Raw genomic sequence first — 17,945 nt, forward strand, 5'->3', positions numbered from 1 at the left:
GAATCTACCCAAGAGAGAACTAAAAACATATATTCATACAAAAACTTTTACAAGAATTTTCACAAAATTATTTTTCAAAAGGAAAAAAAAACAACCCAATGTCCTAACAACTGATAAACAGATGAGATCAGAAGTGATCTGGACTCTGCTGGTGTCCAGCGGTTAGGACCCCATGCTTCTCCTGCTGGGGGCCCAGGTGTGACCCCTGGCTGGGGGAACTGAGATCCCACAAGCCACCTGGCGGGGGAAAAAGTGGACCCTGCCATACAATAGGACTTTCAGTCATAAAAATGAAATACTGACACATGCCATAACACGGACAAACCTCAAGGCTTCAGAAACACCGCAGAGCTGAAGAAGCCAGTCACAGAAAGCCACTTACCACACGACTCTGTCTCTACAGCACGTCTAGAACAGGAGAGTCCAGAGACAGAAAGGAGAGTGGTGGCTGGGGACACGCAGGAAGGAGGGGTGACTGCTCAGCAGGCACCGGGCTTCCTACTGGGGTGACAAAAATATTCAGGATTTAGATAGTGGTGATGGTTGCATTAACACTGTACTGACAATGTACTAAAAAAAACCACCCAATTATATACTTCAAAAGAGCTTAACTGATTAATTTTATGTTAATTTTTAAACTATCAAATCTTTTGTTGAGTAGGAAAGGCATCATCATATTAAGATGTATCATTCACATATCTGTAAGGTAGTTCCTATTTTCCCTCTAAAACATGCCTTACAAGGCATAAGAGCAGGGGCATGTGCTACACGACACTGGGAGCCCGAAGTCTGAAGACCAAAGTCCCAACCGCCCCACACATAGCCCTGCAGCCAGTGGGAGAAGTGGAGCGCACTCAAAGGACGGGGGCACTGGAGCAGGCGCTCCAGGCGGCAGACTGCAAAACAGCCCGCTGAGGCCACCTGCCAGGACCCTGCCGGTGGGTCCCGACCCATCGGCCCTCGGCGAAGCCCCCACCCAGAGCCCCGTCATCAGCTCCTGGACCTCCATCTCAACAGCGGGCCTGCATCGAGGGCCATTAGGCATCTGGGGAAAATTTAACTTGAGAGATAAAAATGTAAAAGCAAAAGAAAGCTAGGAATCTAGAGGCACACACTAGAGGGAAAGAGAGAACCCGCCAAGCACACATACTTGTCCTCGGCTCGCTCGGGCCACCCTGGAGCCTGGGCGCCTCCAGGAGGAGGTTAGGTGGCTGGGGACACGGCAGTGGAGAGAGTTTTCACACTAAACTTTTCAACTCTGAAGCATGTGAACATATTATCTATTTATAGTTTTTCTTTCGATTTTTAAAGGAACATTGTGAAAATGTAAAAATATTTCCAAAATAATTTAAAAATCACTGCTCTCTTTGTAACTGCATTCCACAACCACTAAGGGGACAAACAGAGAGACCCAGATACCATGGTCCCTACAGAACTGCCAGAGCAGGAGAAAGGAGGGATGGAGGCAGGAAAGGAGATGGAAGGAGAAGAAAGATGAGGGGAGGAGGAAGAGGAAACCTAAGGAAACAGGAAAGTAAATGAGGAAGGGGCAGGAAGGAAGCAGCACGGGGCAGAAAAAGGAAAAAATCTGAAGACCACGCTAACGAAACATCCATGTGGCACAAGTTCCAGAAACACAAGATTTTTAAAATTCTGAAAGAGACCTGAACTGACATTCCTCCACAGAAGGCATACAGATGGGCAACAGGCACAGGAAAAGATGCTCAGGAAGCGCAAATGAAACCATAATGAGCCTCCACCTCATACCTGTCAGAATGGCTATCATCAAAAAGAGATCACAAGCGTTAGTGAGGCCACAGGGAAAAGGGAGCCCTTGCGCACTGCTGGTGGGCATGTAAGCCGGTGCAGCGACTGCGAAGAGAGAACAGATTCCTCAGGAATGGAAACCGGAGCTGCTGTGGGACGCAGCAAGCCCACCTCTGAGGACGCACCAGACAGAAATGAGCCCAGACACTGAAGACACGTCCACAGATTCACGTTCTGCAGCATCACTCCCAACAGTCCACGCGCAGAGACAAATGGAAAAAGAAAATGGGCTTTAGGGACCTCCCTGGTGGTCCAGTGGCTAAGACTCCATGCTCCCAATGCAGGTGGCCAGGGTTTAATCCCTGGTGGGAAAACGAAGATCCTGCATGTCACACAGAGTGGCCAAAAAACAGGAGGGGGCTTATGCACATGGTGGAATATCATTCAGGCATTAAAAATGAAATTCTGCCATCTGCACATGGATCAGCTCAGAGGACGCTCTATTAAAACGTTGCATGCTCTCACTTTTACGTGAAATGTAAAATAAAAGTCACACTCGTAGAAGCAGAGAGTAGAATGGGTGGTTGGTTGCCAGAGGCTGAGGGGCAGGAGAGACCGAGAGGTACTGCCAAAGGGACAGACGTTCGTTTGTGAGGTGAGCAAGTTCTAAAGACACAGAGTCCAGGGACTATAATCAGAAGAGCGGGCTTCGTACTCGAAACTTGCTGGGAGAGAAAATGTGAAGCACGCTCACCCCCACACACGAAAGGGAACTAAGAGAGGAGGCAGATGTGTTAAGGTGATTAGAGGGACCACTTCACAGTGCATATGGTGGATCAAATCCTTACATTGTACACAATTTTTTCAGTCCTAATTCCTTTTCTTTTCCAGTTTTATTGAGATGCATGCAGTCATGCAGCACTGTATAAATTTCAGGGCTTCCCAGATGGCACAGTTGTAAAGAATCCACCTGCCAATTCAGGAGACACAAGAGACTTTGGGAAGATCCCCGGGAGCAGGAAATGGCACCCTAATCCAGTATTCTGAGCCGGAAAATGCCATGGATGAAGAAGCCTGGTGGGATACAGTCCAGGGGTCACGAAGAGTGGGACGCGACTGAGCACGCACACACGCTGTGTAAGCTGAAGGTGTATGGCACGATGATTCTGATGTACACAAGGAAATGATTTCCACGCTAAGTTCAGTGAACGCCCATCACCTCACAGACACATGATGACACTCTCAACCCCACGGAGAGCTGCCTGTCACACCCCTAGACACTGCACACTGAAAACTGAAGATTTTACTTGTCAATTACACCATAATAAAGCTGGGGGAAATATAAACAAGTGGAGTCAAGATTTCTAAACATCAGCAAAGAAATAAGATGCCCAGAATCAAGAGGTTGAAAAGACCCACTGAGCACTCCACAGGATGAACACAAAAGAGACCACGTGGTTTGGGGTGAAGATAGGTGACAGGCCAGCATCAGTTATCTTAAAAAAGGAAACACTCATGAAAAACCCCCGAATAACAAAGCAGTATCGTCAGATTTTTCAGCTATTTTCATTTTTGGCCACATTGCTCAGCTTGTGGGATCTTATTTCCCTGACCAGGGATTGAACTCATGCCCTCAGCAGTGACAGCAAGGCGTCCTAACCACTACACCACCAGGGAATTCCCATCTTCAGTTTTTTGAGAGAAGCTATTTTCAATCTAAATTACGTATCTAGACAAGCTATCATCAAGTTTAAACACAGAACAGATCATTTTGGCATGCAAGGTCTCTAAAATTTAACGCTGCCTCCCACACTTTCTGAGATAACCCCCCAAAAGACGTACCACCAAAACATGATGGCAAACCTTGGAAGACATGAGACCTAAGGGGTGAGTGGTCTCCCGCAGAAGACAAAGCGCCTGCAGCCGTGGCACACGTCTAGGAAGCCCCGTCTGGAGCAGGAAGACAAACAGTTCCAGCAGACAGGCTCCCCGAGGGAAAAACGCGTAACTGACCATCTCAAAAGGCTTTTTACACAACTCATCTGGAAAACCTGAGCCTGCATTAGTAACAGATGCATGGAAAACTAAGCAAATAGACAAAAAAAAAATTTTTTTTTCACTAGGAAAATTGTGTTCAGCTAAACAATGTAACAATTAATAAATATTCATTCAAACCAAAAATTGTTGGAACTCCCTGGTGGTCCAGCAATTAGGAATCTGCACTTTCACTGCCAGGTTTAATCCCTGGTCAGAGAACCAAGATCCCACAAGTCTTGCAGTGCAGCTAAAACACAAAACAAAATTTTTAAAATAAGTAAGAACTGTTAAAACTGTGGTATATTAGGTGGGAGGGGGATTATGGGGGGACACATGTATACCCATGGCTGATTCATGTCAACGTATGGCAAAAAAACCACAATATTGTAAAATAATTTATCTCCAATTAAAATAATTTTTTAAAATGAAAAAAAAAAGTCAAACAAAACCTGTGGCATATTAAAGATGGCCAAAAATTCTTTGTCATCCCCCCACCAAGAGATAAAGTCTATTTCTCCACATCCTTGATCCTCGCCCAGGCCTGTGGCTGCTCCCAACTGCACACAGCAAGAGCGATGTCAGGCTAGAGCTGGCCTCACCTCCGAAAGGACTGGCAGGGCTTCCCTGGTGGCCCAGGGGTTACGCCTCTGGGCTTCCCCTGCGGGGCACGGGTCCAATCCCCGGCTGGGGAAACTAAGATCCTGCGTGCCACACAGTCAAAAAACAAATAGATCAAACACATCCTTTTTTTTTAAGTGTTTTTATAAATAAATAAAAGGCTTGTCCGCAGGGGAGCTCCTTGACGGCTGAGTGGTTAGGACTTCGGGCTTCCACTGCCGTGGGCCAGTTTCAAGCCCAGGCAGTGGACCTGAGATCCCACAAGCCACGTGGTGCAACCAAGAAATAAGCAAAAGGATGGGCAGCTTCACTTCCTGCGGCAGGAAGCAGCCACCATGCTGTGAGGAGGCCCAAGCTGCCTCAAGGGTGGCCCCAGCCGGGGAGCATGGCGGACCGGGGCCAACAGCCCCCGGCACCGGGCACCTTGGGAGTGACGCAGACCAACAGCACGCCGGCAGTGACAGGTGAGCCCTGGCACACAAGTCCACACTGCGAGACTGTAAACACACACACCGCTGTGCTCTCAGCCACGGCTCTCTGGAACAGCTCATCAGCAAGGCGCAGACAGCCGGACACCACTGGACTCGGAAGACCGGGGAAGGGGAAGTGGGGCGGAAAGAACACTAAATTCTTATCTCTTGAAGATAGAACTGAACACGTAACACACAAAACTCAAAGTTCTCAACTCTGTAAGATAGGCAAGTTTTTTTTAATAGATAGATATAAGAAACAGTTGAAAGAGCAAAGCAGCTGTCTCCTTGGAACAGTCACCTAGACTGCTGCATCTCGTTCTGACCCTCACAAAGGCAACTGTCTTTAGGGCACCTGGTTCAGTCTGATGAATGAAAAGCAAACAGGAAATATATCCCTAAACATTTGGTTGGTAGGATTAGTTATCTAAGTTTCCTCCCACTTTTCTGATTCATACAAATTTTTCATGAAATGTATTCCGATTACAAGAGATAACTGTTCTGGCCGCACCAGCTCTGCTGCAGCAGGCGGATCTCCAGGTGCAGCGTGTGGGGGGCCGCTCCGGACCAGGAACGTCCGCGGCCCCAGCACTGGGCGGGCCGAGTCCGAGCCCCTGGCCCCCAGGGACGTCCTGATCAAACCACCAGAGCCGCTTTAGCTCACTGTTCGCCTTGACAATCCGTCAAGGAACCACATGCCCTTGAAAAGCAGCTTTCCACAAACTCTAAGCTGGAATCCACAACTGTTTCTGTTACCTCATTCCCGTGCTGGGAACTCACAGAGGGAGGGGAGGGGAGGGGGCGCCAGGCCTGGGGCACCGGCCGAAGACGGAGCGGCTCGGGCCCTCTGCCGACAGGGCTGCTGTGAGCACCCAGGGCCTGAGACATGCACACAGGCTCAGCCTCCGCGCTGCACAAACAGAACACCGGTCACATCTTCAAAGAAGTTATAAGAAGCTGAACTTAAAGAAATAAATACTGTTTTATACAGATTTCAGAACTCAACAGAAGAGAATCCGTAAACTGTCAACATGAGGCCTAATCCCAAGGGGTCTTCCGCAATCAGGGACAATTTCTGATGCATAATAAAGAGGGGAACCCTCAGGGGCGCGCCCTTGGGGTCTCCCTGAGCTCCCCTGCGGGCGCTGCTCCCCCAGGCCCCCGCCTCGCACCTGAGGAAGAGCAAAGAGCCTGAAGCCGGCCAGTGCTCCCGCCCCAGGACCCCAGCCACAGACCAGTCGGAGATCTTGGCACCCCACACTGGGCAGGGCCCAGGCTCCGAGTCACACAGACGGGACCCCTGTGGGCCCAGAGCAAGCTGCCCCACACGGACGTGCCCAGGGTCCTCAGTGCCCATCAAAGGCGTCCAGGTGGCACTGTCCTTGGGGCACTGTGGGGAGCAGGGGCGAGGGCCGCCAGCAAGGAGCCTCCACTCACAGGCAGGGCAGGTGGGGGACAGCAAGCCGGGAGTCCAGAGAGAAAGGGCAGTGACAGTGTGGGTGCCCCGGAGAAACTGATCTGGGGGTGAGGGCATCGACGACAGTTTTAAAAATTCCTCTTTAGCCTTGTCCTTGTTTCTAAACCTCGAAACCCAAGTAAATGAAATCTCACAAGAATAGATCTTGCTTGGACAGTGAATGGGCTGCTGTCTGGCTTTGTCAGAAACTCAGGGGTCACTGACACCCTCCCCACAACCCACGGGCCTCGTGGCTTGACTGTAGGCCCTTCCCGCTGACTCCTCTGCGGAACCCGCGCCCCTCAGCAGGGCTGCGCCAGGCCTGAGCGCTGGGCCTTTGGGGAACTCCAGGCACAGTCCTCAGCGCGGTGGGCTCAGGCACCCTGCGAAGGTGGCCACCTGCCCCAGAGCTCAGGCCTCGGGAGGCAGAAGGTGGGCCCCAGCCCGTGCTTCTGAGATGGTCCAGGGTGGCCCACGCGGCCAATCTGGGGACCAGGTCTGGAGGACCAAGTTACCGGGCAGCGACCTGGCTCACCCCGAGGCTTCCTTCTCGCTCGGAACGTGTACCTGTGCGCTGCCACCAGGAGCAGGGGCACGGGAACGTAACCAAGCACTCGGCTCTCAGGGCTCCAGTCAAAGGTCACGTGTCCCTTTCCACTGTCCAAAGCAAACCACGAAGCCACACCCAATTTCAAGGGGGGCAGTCTGCCCAGTCCCATGGGGCACTCAGAGAGACAGCTGGGGAGACTAACGCAGACAGCCAGCACACACAGGCCACCTCCCATGGCCTCGCCCCGATCCTCCCCCCACCAGCTCACAGATGACCCTGAGAAACGCGCTTTCCAAAGCAAACAGAGGCGCATCGCCCACCCTCACACGCCCGCCTGAACCCGCAAGGCCTCACGCTCCTCTGCAGATGAAAATGCTCCGTGCAGCCTCGAGAACGGCCCCTGCCCCACAGCCTGCTAGGCACTCAGCGCCCTCCCCTCTGACCTTCGGCCCTCTCCTGCCACGGGCTCTCCGCCGGCGTGCCCTCTTCTAGAGCCCTCACCACCCGACCCCGGGCCCTCTTCCACGCTCTGTACGCGCCTCAGCCCCCAGGCAGGCGTGACGCCCTGTGGATGTACAGACGGACCAAGTGCAGCAGAGTCTGCAGCAAGTCTCCTTCACGACTTTCCCCCTCTGTCATGGAGACCACAAATGCACGAACCCGCTCCGTGTGCCGCCAGCACCCAGGCCAGCCGGCCCAGCTGCTCCTTCGCCACACAACTGGGAAGCAAGCCCCAGACGATGGGGCCCTTCTTGACAAATTCTGTATGTGGCTCTACATGACACTAATTCCTTTCTTAAACAAAACCACTGTAACAGCTGAAAACAGGAAAGCTCCTGAATGAGAAACCGAGGCAGCGTTCCACTGTCACAAACACACAAGTCGCGCTCCGCCTCACCCCCACCTAACTGGCCTGCCCGGGAGACACACAGCCCCTTTGTGGGAGGGCGACCGGCCACGGTGCCTCCAGGAGCCTGCATGGCCCACACTCCCCTTCTTCTCCGGTGGAGGAGGCCTGTCGCCAGTCCTGCAGGGCCGCTCGTCCTCAGCCAAACGGCGACCCTGCAGCGCAGCCTCCTGTGCTCCTTTCCCCACCCCGGATCTCCTGGTGAGTGCTTATGGGACCAAAGGCCTGATCAGTTTTCAGGTTCGGTTATTGAGCAAGACAGTTTCACAGATTTTTCAAAGATGTAGTCTTCTGTCCACCATCTCTCCCATTTCAGCCCCCTCACAGGTCTGTCAAGTCCAGGGGAGCAAGGACACGAGTTCTGGCTCATCAATGGAACACAGCTAATTTCCTAATTCTCCATGAATGGAGGAATGCCACCAGAAGTACATGGCCATACTAACGAAATATAACAGCCCATCCTCCTATTCCTGTCTAGACGGTCTGATGTTCAAATGTCCCCTGAGAGGCAGAACAATGAGTTCCCAGAGCACAGAAGCAGAGGTCAGGCCCTGCAGGAGGTCCAGCACTTATAGCCTGTGACTCTGGGTCAGTACTTAACATCTCTGGGATTCAGATTCCTGCTGTGAGGATTCAGTGAGAGGAGGGAACGAAGATTTGCTGCTCTAAGACACAGGGGGAGCCACTCTGCACAGATGGCACCGACTTCCAATCTTTGGGGGGATGCAAACAGAAGGCTCTTATTTCTTCTTTTCTTTTTCTGCTGTGCGCCCTGGGGGATCTTGGTTCCCCAGGGAAGGACTGGACCCAGGCCCTCAGCAGGGCAACCGGGCAGTCCTAACCACCACACCACCAGGGAATTTCCAGGAAGCTCTTATTTCTAACACATACTTTAATTGTAAAAACCCAGGAATTCAATTTTTATTAAATAAAAATCTTTAGGGGACTTCCCCGGTGGTCTAGTGGCTAAGACTCCAAGCTCCCAATGCAGGGGGCCTGGGTTTGATCCCTGGTCAGGGAACTAGATTCCATATGCCACAACTTAAAAAAAAATTCCCCCCTGGCACAACTAAGATCCAGCACAGCCATACACACACACACACACACACACACACACACACACACACACATATCTTTGGGATAACAGAAGACTCGAAAGCATGAACATCTCCACGAGTTAACTCTCAGTTAACACTGGGCGCCGCTTGAAGCCCAGAAGACAACTTAGAGCTCACCCTGAAAAACTCAGAACCTGGAGACATGAAGGGTGAGAGCCCAAGCCATGTGCTGCCAGGACAGGGCCTGGCGCTCAGAGGAACAGCCAACCTGGGAGCATCCCAAGTGCCGTGGATACAGAGCTGGCAGCACCGGCGGGGAAAGGGGACGGAGGGAGCCACGCGACAGAGCGCGGCTCATCCTGGGGGCAGCAGCATGGCGATGAGACCTCAGAGCAGCTGCAAGGGGCCCGCCAGTGAAGACCTCAGGAAAACACAGGGCCTTCACACCACGCCCAACACCAAGGGCTTCCTCCTCTATGAATAGGAAGGCACCAGGGACACCTCTCAGCTGGTAGGTGAGATCAGTTTCTTTTTGAAGGTACCGAGGTAAATCAGAAATGAGGCCCACTTTCCATTTTACTAGCTTGCAGTGAGACAAAAATGGTGCCCTCTCAAATCTTTCGAAATGTCAGTGTTAGGGTCACTCAGCCGTCCCCCCTTACCCTCAGTGCCATGCGCTGCCCCAGCCCATGAGGGCCACGCCGGCCCTCTCTCCTGCGTCAGTCCACCCTTCCTGGAGACTCCCTGGGTCTGGGGAAAGCCATCGTCCTCGAGCACTGGCTTACCAGCTTCCTCCCTGGCCTGTCTCACCTGCCCTGGGCCTCCACCTTTGCCACCTCACACCAGGGCAAGCACAGTCACACCACTGCCCTCGATCCACACCACTTCTCACGCACTGGCCAGCACACAGGGGCTGAGAGTCTTCATACAGTCACTGAAGGACTGACATTCACTCAGGTACTGTTCTAGGCACTGGGAACCTGACAGTAGTTAAAGCCAAAAGGAGAAAAATCTCCACTGTTATAGACCTCTTGATGCAGTCTGGCACATAGACAAATAAGGAAAACACCCGGAATGTCAGAGGATACAAGCTAGGCAAAAGAAGTGGAGGCAGACGGGTAGGGCCAGACAGCAAAAGGATATCATAAATCAGGGGTCAAGGGTGGTGCCTGAGAAGGGAAGTTTAAGCAAAGACTTAAAGGCAGGTAAAGAGCCAGCCAGGCAGGTGTCTGAGTAGAAGGAACTGCAGATGCAGGGGCCAGGGGCCAAGTGTGGCTGCAGTGCCTGACACAGGCCAGAGGCGAGCGCAGCTGAGACAGAGGCCGGGCGGGCCGGGAAGGGGCCGGCCAAGCACCAGAGCTCAAGACACACTCCTGAGGGCTCCCAAGGCAGGCAGGGGTCTGGGGCCACTTTCTAGGAGTGAGGTGCACGATGAGAGCTGAACGAGAAGGAATGCATAGGAAAGCCAGTGGTGCCCACATAGGCACTGGAGTGAGTCTGTGTGTGTGTGTGAGGGTCACAGGGGAAAGCGGAGGTAAAACTGACCGAGTAGAGGCCCAAGGAAAAGCTCAGCCACAACAGAGGGCTGAAAAGACCAGGTGAGATCAAGCTAAGGAGTGCAGTGAGGGAACTCCCACTGCCATCCAGCAGTTAGGGCTGCAAGCTTGCACCGCGGAGGACCCAGGTTCAATTCCCGGTTGGGGAACTGAGACCCCACAAGTTGCACAGCACAGCCAAAAAAAAAAAGTGCAGTGAAAGGCAGAAAGAGCAGTGAGAGATTGGTCTTGAACCCCAAAGGGCCCTGAGATCCCTGAAAAGTGGGCTCTCACAGGACCACAAGCGCATTTCAGAAAGACAGGCAGAGCACGGAGAGATGACTGAGGGGAGGAAAGCTGGAGTCGGAAACACTCTTCCTGACCTGTCAGCCTCCGTAACACAACAGCAAACACAAGTGAAAAATTAATTACAATGTGAAACACTACTGATAGAAACATACCCTTAACAGCATAACAAACTTATTTCATACCATTGATTCTTTCTGTGACAACCCAGTTAACTTAAAAATTGAGCTCCCAACTCCAACTCCTTCCAGGAAGACAAAACATTCTTCTCTCCACATCCACCAGGGAAGTTTCACCACTAGGGCTGTTGAGCACCAGGCTGGCACTCAGCTCAACCACCACTTAGCCATTTCCATCCTTGTATACCTTGTTGAAAGTATTAAGTATTACAGATATTAAGACGCTCTGAAAAATTCATCTTTGGCCCTTTGCTTTCTGGAAGACAGACTCAAGAACAATACTAATTTGAGATATCTTGAATTTTTTAACTGGCAAAGCAAATCTCATCAAATCAATCAGCTCCTTCAAACACTATACTGTAACCAACAGAAAAGTGCAAAATGCTGACCAATCGCTGGGGTAACTCATTTAAGTCTTTTTCTCCCCAAAGTGCTTACCCTAAATAACAATTCCTAAAAACAAAATTAACAAATCACATAAAGACAGTTTGCAAAGTATAAACATAATCCTCTGGAACTTCCATGTCACCTCCTGCTTCTGTATATATTTTTACTTTCCCCAGGGACAGGGAGAGAGGTACGGTAGAAACGTCACTGCTTGATTCATCCTGGTGGTACATACAGGTCTGTTCTGTTACTTGTTGTACTTATATGCTTGCAATATTTCACAGTTAATTTTTATTTAACATTTGAGTTAGCTACAAAGACAAAAGGAAAAGAAAGGAAACAGGCCTTCCTGGCAAACAGTGTCTTGGCTCCCTGATTAAAGCAGGGAGACCTTAAGCCAGCCCCTTACTTTCCATATTCAGTTACTTCCAGAAGGGCCCTTTCTGCTTCACCAGGACTTAAAAAAAGAGAAGCAAACAGGCCACACGCTGGCATTAAAATGGGTTGCTTGTCCCAAGTCATAAGCCCATTTACTCAGCACTCACTGAGTGCCTGCCATAGGAAGGCATGAGCAGAGGCCAGATCACCCGAGACTGTAAGAATCCTACCTCCAAGAGCTCATCCAAAAGGGAAAAAGGTCACATAAGGCCACTGAAGGGCTGAGTCCTCTGTGTTCAAAATGGGAGGACAGGGCTTCCCAGTGGTTAGGAACCTACCTGCCAGTGCAGGGGATACAGGTCTGATCCCTGGTCCGGGAAGACTCCACATGCCTCGGAGAAATTACGTGACAAACTACGAAAGCCTGAGCACGCACAGCCCATACTCCGCAAAGAGAGTAGCCCCTGCAAGCCACAACTAGAGACAGCCCGTGCAAGTGCAAGGAAGACTCAGCACAGCCAAAAATAAAATTCAAATAATAAAAAAAACTTTAAGGAAAAGACAAGCAGTGGTCCACACACAACACCAGTCCACGCAGAGGCCGGGATCAAGACAGGTCACCACATATTTGAGGAACAAGGACCCAATTACTGCAGCCGGGCAAGGAGTGAAGCTTAGAAGACTAAGAGGCTTATCCAAAATTGCATACATTCTATAGCCAAGCATTATATCCAAACAAAAAACAAAAATCAACCAACCAAAAACCATATACCAGAATATGTAAGTAAAAAGCTTAATAATTTCAACTCCCACTGATTAAATGTTTACTTAGAATTGTTTACTGAGAAAGGCTATTTGTCTAGATTAAAAATGGCAGGAGAAAATAAATTTGGAACTTTAGCTTCACCTGAGCACATGCTTGTGTGTGCTCAAGGACAACCCCAATCTCATATAGCAACATTTTATTAGTGTTTTCTATCCCCTCACCAGCACTTCTTAGTAAATATAACTTCACCTACTTTTACCTGTTTTAAACTGAAGCGTCAAGCCATAAAAAAGGAAGTAACTAGTTAGTTTACATTATGCCATATGAGTAAGCCTTTTAAAACTGGACTACTTGTAGGGGCTTCCCTGGTGGCTCAGTGGTACAGAATTTGCCTGCCAAAGCAGGAGACATGGGTTCCATCCCTGGTCTTGGAAGATCCCACGTGCTGCAGAGCAACTAAGCCCGTGCGCCACAACGAGTGACCCTCGGACTTGTGCTGCACAAGCGAGGCCACTTCAAGAAGCCCACGCACCGCAACTAGAGAGTAGCCCCCACTGTCCACAACCAGAGAAGGGCCTGAGCAGCAGCAAGGACCCAGCACGCCCAAAAGTAAATTTTTTTTTTTAATTGGACTACTTGCAGGAGGAGAGGTCATTTGAATAGGTGGCAGGCTTGACCCACTCTTCCCTAAGTCACAAGATCTCTAATTCCTAACGTGTAAGTCTCGCAATTCCGACTTATTCCTCATTTGAGTCCTCACATTTAAGCAGGTACTATTTAAACAGCCCTGTTTAAATCGGTGGAATAAAACCCATAAACGTAGTAGTCACATATGGTAGCCTGTTTAACTCACTGTTTTGTTCTGTTGTGTCTCCATAAATTTCAAATTATGTTAGTTTAGACATAATATATATCACAAATGTGCACACAGAATAATAAACTGCCCATTTTTTTTTTTTTTTTGTAGTGCCACACAGCATGTGGGATCTTAGTTCCCTGACTAGGGATCAAACCCATGGACCTGCACTGGAAGCGAAGAGTCTTAACCACTGGACCACCAGGGAGTATCAAGCCCATCACTTTTTGAAATTCAGAAAGTTATTTTTCTGATACTTTTAAATTGGAATGTTCACCACTGGAATCCCAGCCCAGCCTGATCTGCAGTAATGCAGTCAGGAGGCGAGGATTTTTGTATTATATAGATCAGAGTTTAAAAAAAAAAAAAAAAAAGGCTTACAGAAACTCACAAACGTGCAAAAGTACTCACTTTACCAACCACTGGCCCAAAACTGAAGGCTGCGGAGCGTCTGAGAAAATGGAAGAAAAGAAAAGGAAATGACTCAAAGTAATCGTGCTTAAGGCCTGAGTCCTCTTCACTTCCAGGCGGCAGTTTAGATTTGAACTCCGGTCGGTGGTGGGGCGCCGGAGCACGCACGGAGCACACCAGGAAAGGGCTGCGCTCCCACGACTGGTTTCCTCCGAGCTACTGGTTGGAGTGGTGCTTTTTCATGTTGCTCTGGTCACACTTACACATGTAACGAGGACATGGAAAACATTTGGGAAAATGAAAGCGCTGCATAAATGAGATGGCTCCTAACTTATCTTCCATCTCGACCATCTCATTTTAAAATACATAAATATGACGGTCGGTGTTATCAACGCGCAGTGGCAACGTTAACTTTTTAAGTCGTTGGGCGATTAGGGAACACGTATCTCGGCGTTTAAGTCATTTAAAAGTCAAGGCCTTAGAGCGCGGGATTGTCAGTCCTCAAGAACTTCCCTAACCTCGCTCTGAAGTCCCCCGAACCGAGGGGGTCCCCGGTTCTGGGACGCGCGCACACGCGCCCCGAGCCCTCATCACCTGCCTCAGCGGCACTAACTTGTCAAGCCTGTGGCCGCTCACGTCCCGGCACCGGCGCGGACACCGGGGGAGCAGACGCCGGCGGCACCGGCTCCTGTGCCCTCTGCCCGGGCTCGAGACCCGCGTGTCTTCAACGCCGAGATTTTTTTTAACTGCCCTCTGGCGAGCGGGGCAGAGCCTGCCGGGCGGCCCCGGCCGCTCCATCGCGCGCGCCCCCGGGGCCCCGTGAGGGAACCACCGTCCGGCCGAGCGCGGGCGGCCGAGGGCCGGCAGCCCCCGGGCGGGGTCCCCGCGCCGCCACCTGCCAGGCCTGGGGCTCCCGGCGCCCGCGCTGACCAACGGCCGGTAGCCCGAGTGTCAACCGGGGCCTCGGCGGACAAAAAAGCGCCTCCCCGCGGCCCCGGCCGCCCCTCCCGCCGCCGCCCGGCCCCGGCCCCGGCCCCGACCCGCGCCTCACAAAGGCCGGCCCGGCCCGCTCGGCGCCGCAGCGAACAAAGGCCGCCGGCCCGCGTCGGGCCGGCACAGGTGCAGCCGCCGGCCGCCGGGCCCAACATGGCCGCGCCCGCCCGGCCCCTCAGCCCCTCAGTCCCTCAGCCCCTCAGCCCTCCGCCCCTCAGGCCCGCGGCGGTTGGGCCAGCGGCGCCAGTGACCTGTTGTGCGGCGCATCCTCAGGCGGCGGCGGCTCTCCGGCGCGGCGGCTCCGGCTCCGGCGGCGGCGGCGGCCGGGAAGGGGGCCGGGGCCGGGACCGCGCGGGGGAGGGAGGCAGGGCCGAGGGAGGGGAGGGGGCGGCGGCGGCGGCGGCGGCGGCGGGCGCAGCGCGGCCAGGCCGAGGCTCTCCGCGCGCGGCGCCGACCCCGCCCCCGCGCCTCCCGCCCGCCGCCGCCGCCGCCGGGCCGCCGCCGCCTCGCAGAAGCCGCGGGAAAGTGCGCGCCGCTGATTGGCTGCGGCGCCCGCGGGGCTGCGGCCGGGCTTTTCAAATCCAAGCGGGGCGGGGCGGCGGCGGCGGCCCGGCGGGCGGGCGGGGGCCCCGGGGCCGGGGGTCTGGGATAACGGCCTGCCGCGGGGGTGCCGAGGGCGCGGGCCGCGGAAGGGGGCGCGGGAACCCCGCGAGCCGCCTCAGCCTGGCGCCGGGCGCGCGCCCCGCTCCCGCTACTCGGCACGGGCGCGCGCCAGGCGGCGGCTCAACCGAAAGCCCGGAGCCCGGAGCCAGACCCCTGAGCGCGCGCGCGCGCGGTGACGTCACGGCCGCGCGCCCAATCGCCGCCGGCGAGGCCGCCCCGCGCGAGCGCGGCCCCGGCGGCCCTCAAGCCGGGACGTGGGAGGTGGCGCCCTCCCGGCCGCCCCGCGCGCCCTGCGCAGGGGGTCCGCCCGTGCTGGCCGCGGGCCCCGCTCCCCAGCAGTCATTCGCGCCAGTGGCTCGGGGTCCCAGGCCAGCAGGAGCGCTGGCGGGGGTGGGTACCTTGTCTGGTCGTGCCGCCGCGATCCGGGAGGGCGGAGGTCAGGCTCCAGCCGGCCCCGCCGGCGAATCCCAGCCGGAACTCGCAGGGGAGCTTTGTGGAGGGGGCTCCCAGTGCAGAGGTCCTCGCCGTGCCTGCGCTCCTGGATCCCACATTACAAACTGGGCATAGATGGTCACAAACGACAGGGAGGCTGGCGCGGTGGAGAGGAGGCGGGTGGCTCCTTCTGCAGAATATCTGCAGGGCGAGGATTCAGCCCGTTTCCCCCACCGCCCAGGCTCCTGTCTGGCTGGTCTGGATCTGGGGCTGGTGGGGAAATCCGTGGTCAGAAACAGGTCTCGTCTCAGGCCCCAAAACTGCTGGGGGCTTGTGCCATTCTAGTGAGGCTGGGGCGGGGAAGAACGGCAGGGCAGGCCCAGGAGTGCCAGCCCATGGTCAGGGGCCAGCTTTGGGAAGATCACTGTTGCATGCCGTGAGGACAGTGGGCTGGTGCATAGGGTGGACAGAGTGTGCCAACCGGGGCCCTGTTCAAGGACGGTCTTCCTATCCAGCCTTAGCTCCAGAGAGCCACCTCATCGCTGGTCTCCCCCGTCCCAGGGGCAGCCACTCGCGGTGTCCAGCTGAAAGGGATTACAGGATTGTTCATCCTTCCGTTCAAGAGCCATGTGGTGAGGTCCTACTGTGTGCTGCCCCCTTGCAGCGTGCTGGGGAGCCTGAGCGGCCAGAAAAGACACCCCTCCCCCATCTGGCACTACCAGGACTCACCTCCGGCCTCCAGGAGCCCCTGGAAGGTGTTTGCTAGGTGCTGGCCCGTTCACATTTGCACTTTGCCGTATCTCTAGGCTGTAGGGAGAAGACTAGTTGCCTCTCTGGCTCTGGAATCCCTATGGGGCACAAGCCTGAAAACTGCTTGCCTCCTCAGTAGCTTTAAATCACGGCAGTACAAGACAGATACCACCACATCTCTTTTGATTTCACAGATTTGGAATTAGGGCTCCTCTTAAAAAAAAATTGCATTTAGAATAGTGCGATCAACATGTAAATTTATTCAAAACATGGAAGCGCGTGTTTGGATTTTCTTGAAAGTTATTTGGGGCTGGCTGATCTTTTCCCGCCCAGCGCAGGCCTCCCTGGGCCAGCCCTGCTGTCTTGTGGGGGTCCCGAGCCCTTTTCATCGAATCTGGCCAGCTGGACAGCCCCAGCCCTGCACACTCTGGGGCCTCTGCCGTGGAGAGTGTATTTCCCACAATTGGGTCTCCATCCGTGCAGAGGAGAAAGAGGCCCTCACAGGACTGACAGGTAGGCTTCTGGTTGGGGAGGCCCAGGGCAGTGGGAGCCCCAAGCCCAGTGGGCCCAGAGGGCTGCGGGGCACTCAAGGACGTCAGCAGCTGGGGCTGAAGCTTGTTTTCGGCCTCTTGGAGACTCAGTCACTTCTCCAAATGAAAGCCCCACACTCAGAGAGGAGAGATTACAGAAGACCAAGGGACTGCGAGTCTGCTCCCGATGTGAAGTAGTGACCACACAGGAGAGGATTTCAGAGGGCAAAGCCAGCCCTGCTCTGACCTTTTGGGGTTCAGTGGTCCTCCATCTCAGCCCCCAGCTGCTGCCCCCCACCCAGCCTCTCCGACCAAGGCCATGCTGGCAAGGCATTTAGGACCAGGGTACCCCAGGCCTGGCTGCTAGCTCTGGGACCAGCCCAGCAGACAGAACAAGGGGTCAAACGGAGCTGGGCATCCCCTGGCCACGAAGTCTGCAGCCAGGCCACCTCTGGCTGCCTGCTGTCTGTTACCACCCACCAGGGCATACAGCTCTAGGAAGCCCGACCCGCTCCATGATTTCCATGTGACCCGGGCTGGAGCCCACTCTGCCTCCCTGCTCCCCATCGACCCAGGCCCAGGCCTCCCTATCAGAGCTGCTACCAGAGGCCAAGCCCAGGCCCCTTAGCTAAAGGAGTCCCTGAGCCCCGGTTTGGCCGCCCCATCCCCCATCAGAGCCAGGGTCCCCCAGAGGCCAGGCTCATTGCTGTTTCCATGGGGATGTGTGCACTCTGACCCCAGCCTTTCTCCATCCCTGGCCAAAGAAAGAGGGCTTCCAAGTGGAAACCAGTGGTCTCAAGCTGCCCCTCCTCCCATGCCCCAGGTGGCCCCTGCCTCCAAGGAGGGGAGGGGAGAGACCCTCCTTTCTCAGCCCAGGGCAGGCCAGAACCCAGGCC

At 54.0% G+C, this 17,945-nt stretch overlaps 1 protein-coding gene across 7 annotated transcripts in view; it reads right to left on the minus strand.

Annotated features, from left to right (window-relative positions):
• The window catches only part of NSD2 (nuclear receptor binding SET domain protein 2), a 79,486-nt gene extending 64,362 nt beyond the window's left edge, over positions 1 to 15,124 (minus strand). For 2 of the 7 annotated variants that reach the window (XM_070791925.1, XM_070791928.1), the window contains exons 1-3: positions 14,926 to 15,124; positions 13,682 to 13,721; positions 383 to 501 (exon numbers count right to left, since the gene is read on the minus strand). The gene's annotated coding sequence lies outside the window, so the exon portion shown is untranslated. Of the gene's footprint in view, positions 1 to 382; positions 13,611 to 13,681; positions 13,722 to 14,925 lie in introns of those variants that run through there. The other 5 variants (XM_070791930.1, XM_070791931.1, XM_070791929.1 and 2 more) reach the window with 5 other exon arrangements.
• Between the last annotated feature and the right edge of the window lie 2,821 nt (positions 15,125 to 17,945).

Source organism: Bos indicus, chromosome 6 (genome assembly GCF_029378745.1).
Source record: "Bos indicus isolate NIAB-ARS_2022 breed Sahiwal x Tharparkar chromosome 6, NIAB-ARS_B.indTharparkar_mat_pri_1.0, whole genome shotgun sequence".
NCBI classification, from domain to species: domain Eukaryota; kingdom Metazoa; phylum Chordata; class Mammalia; order Artiodactyla; family Bovidae; genus Bos; species Bos indicus.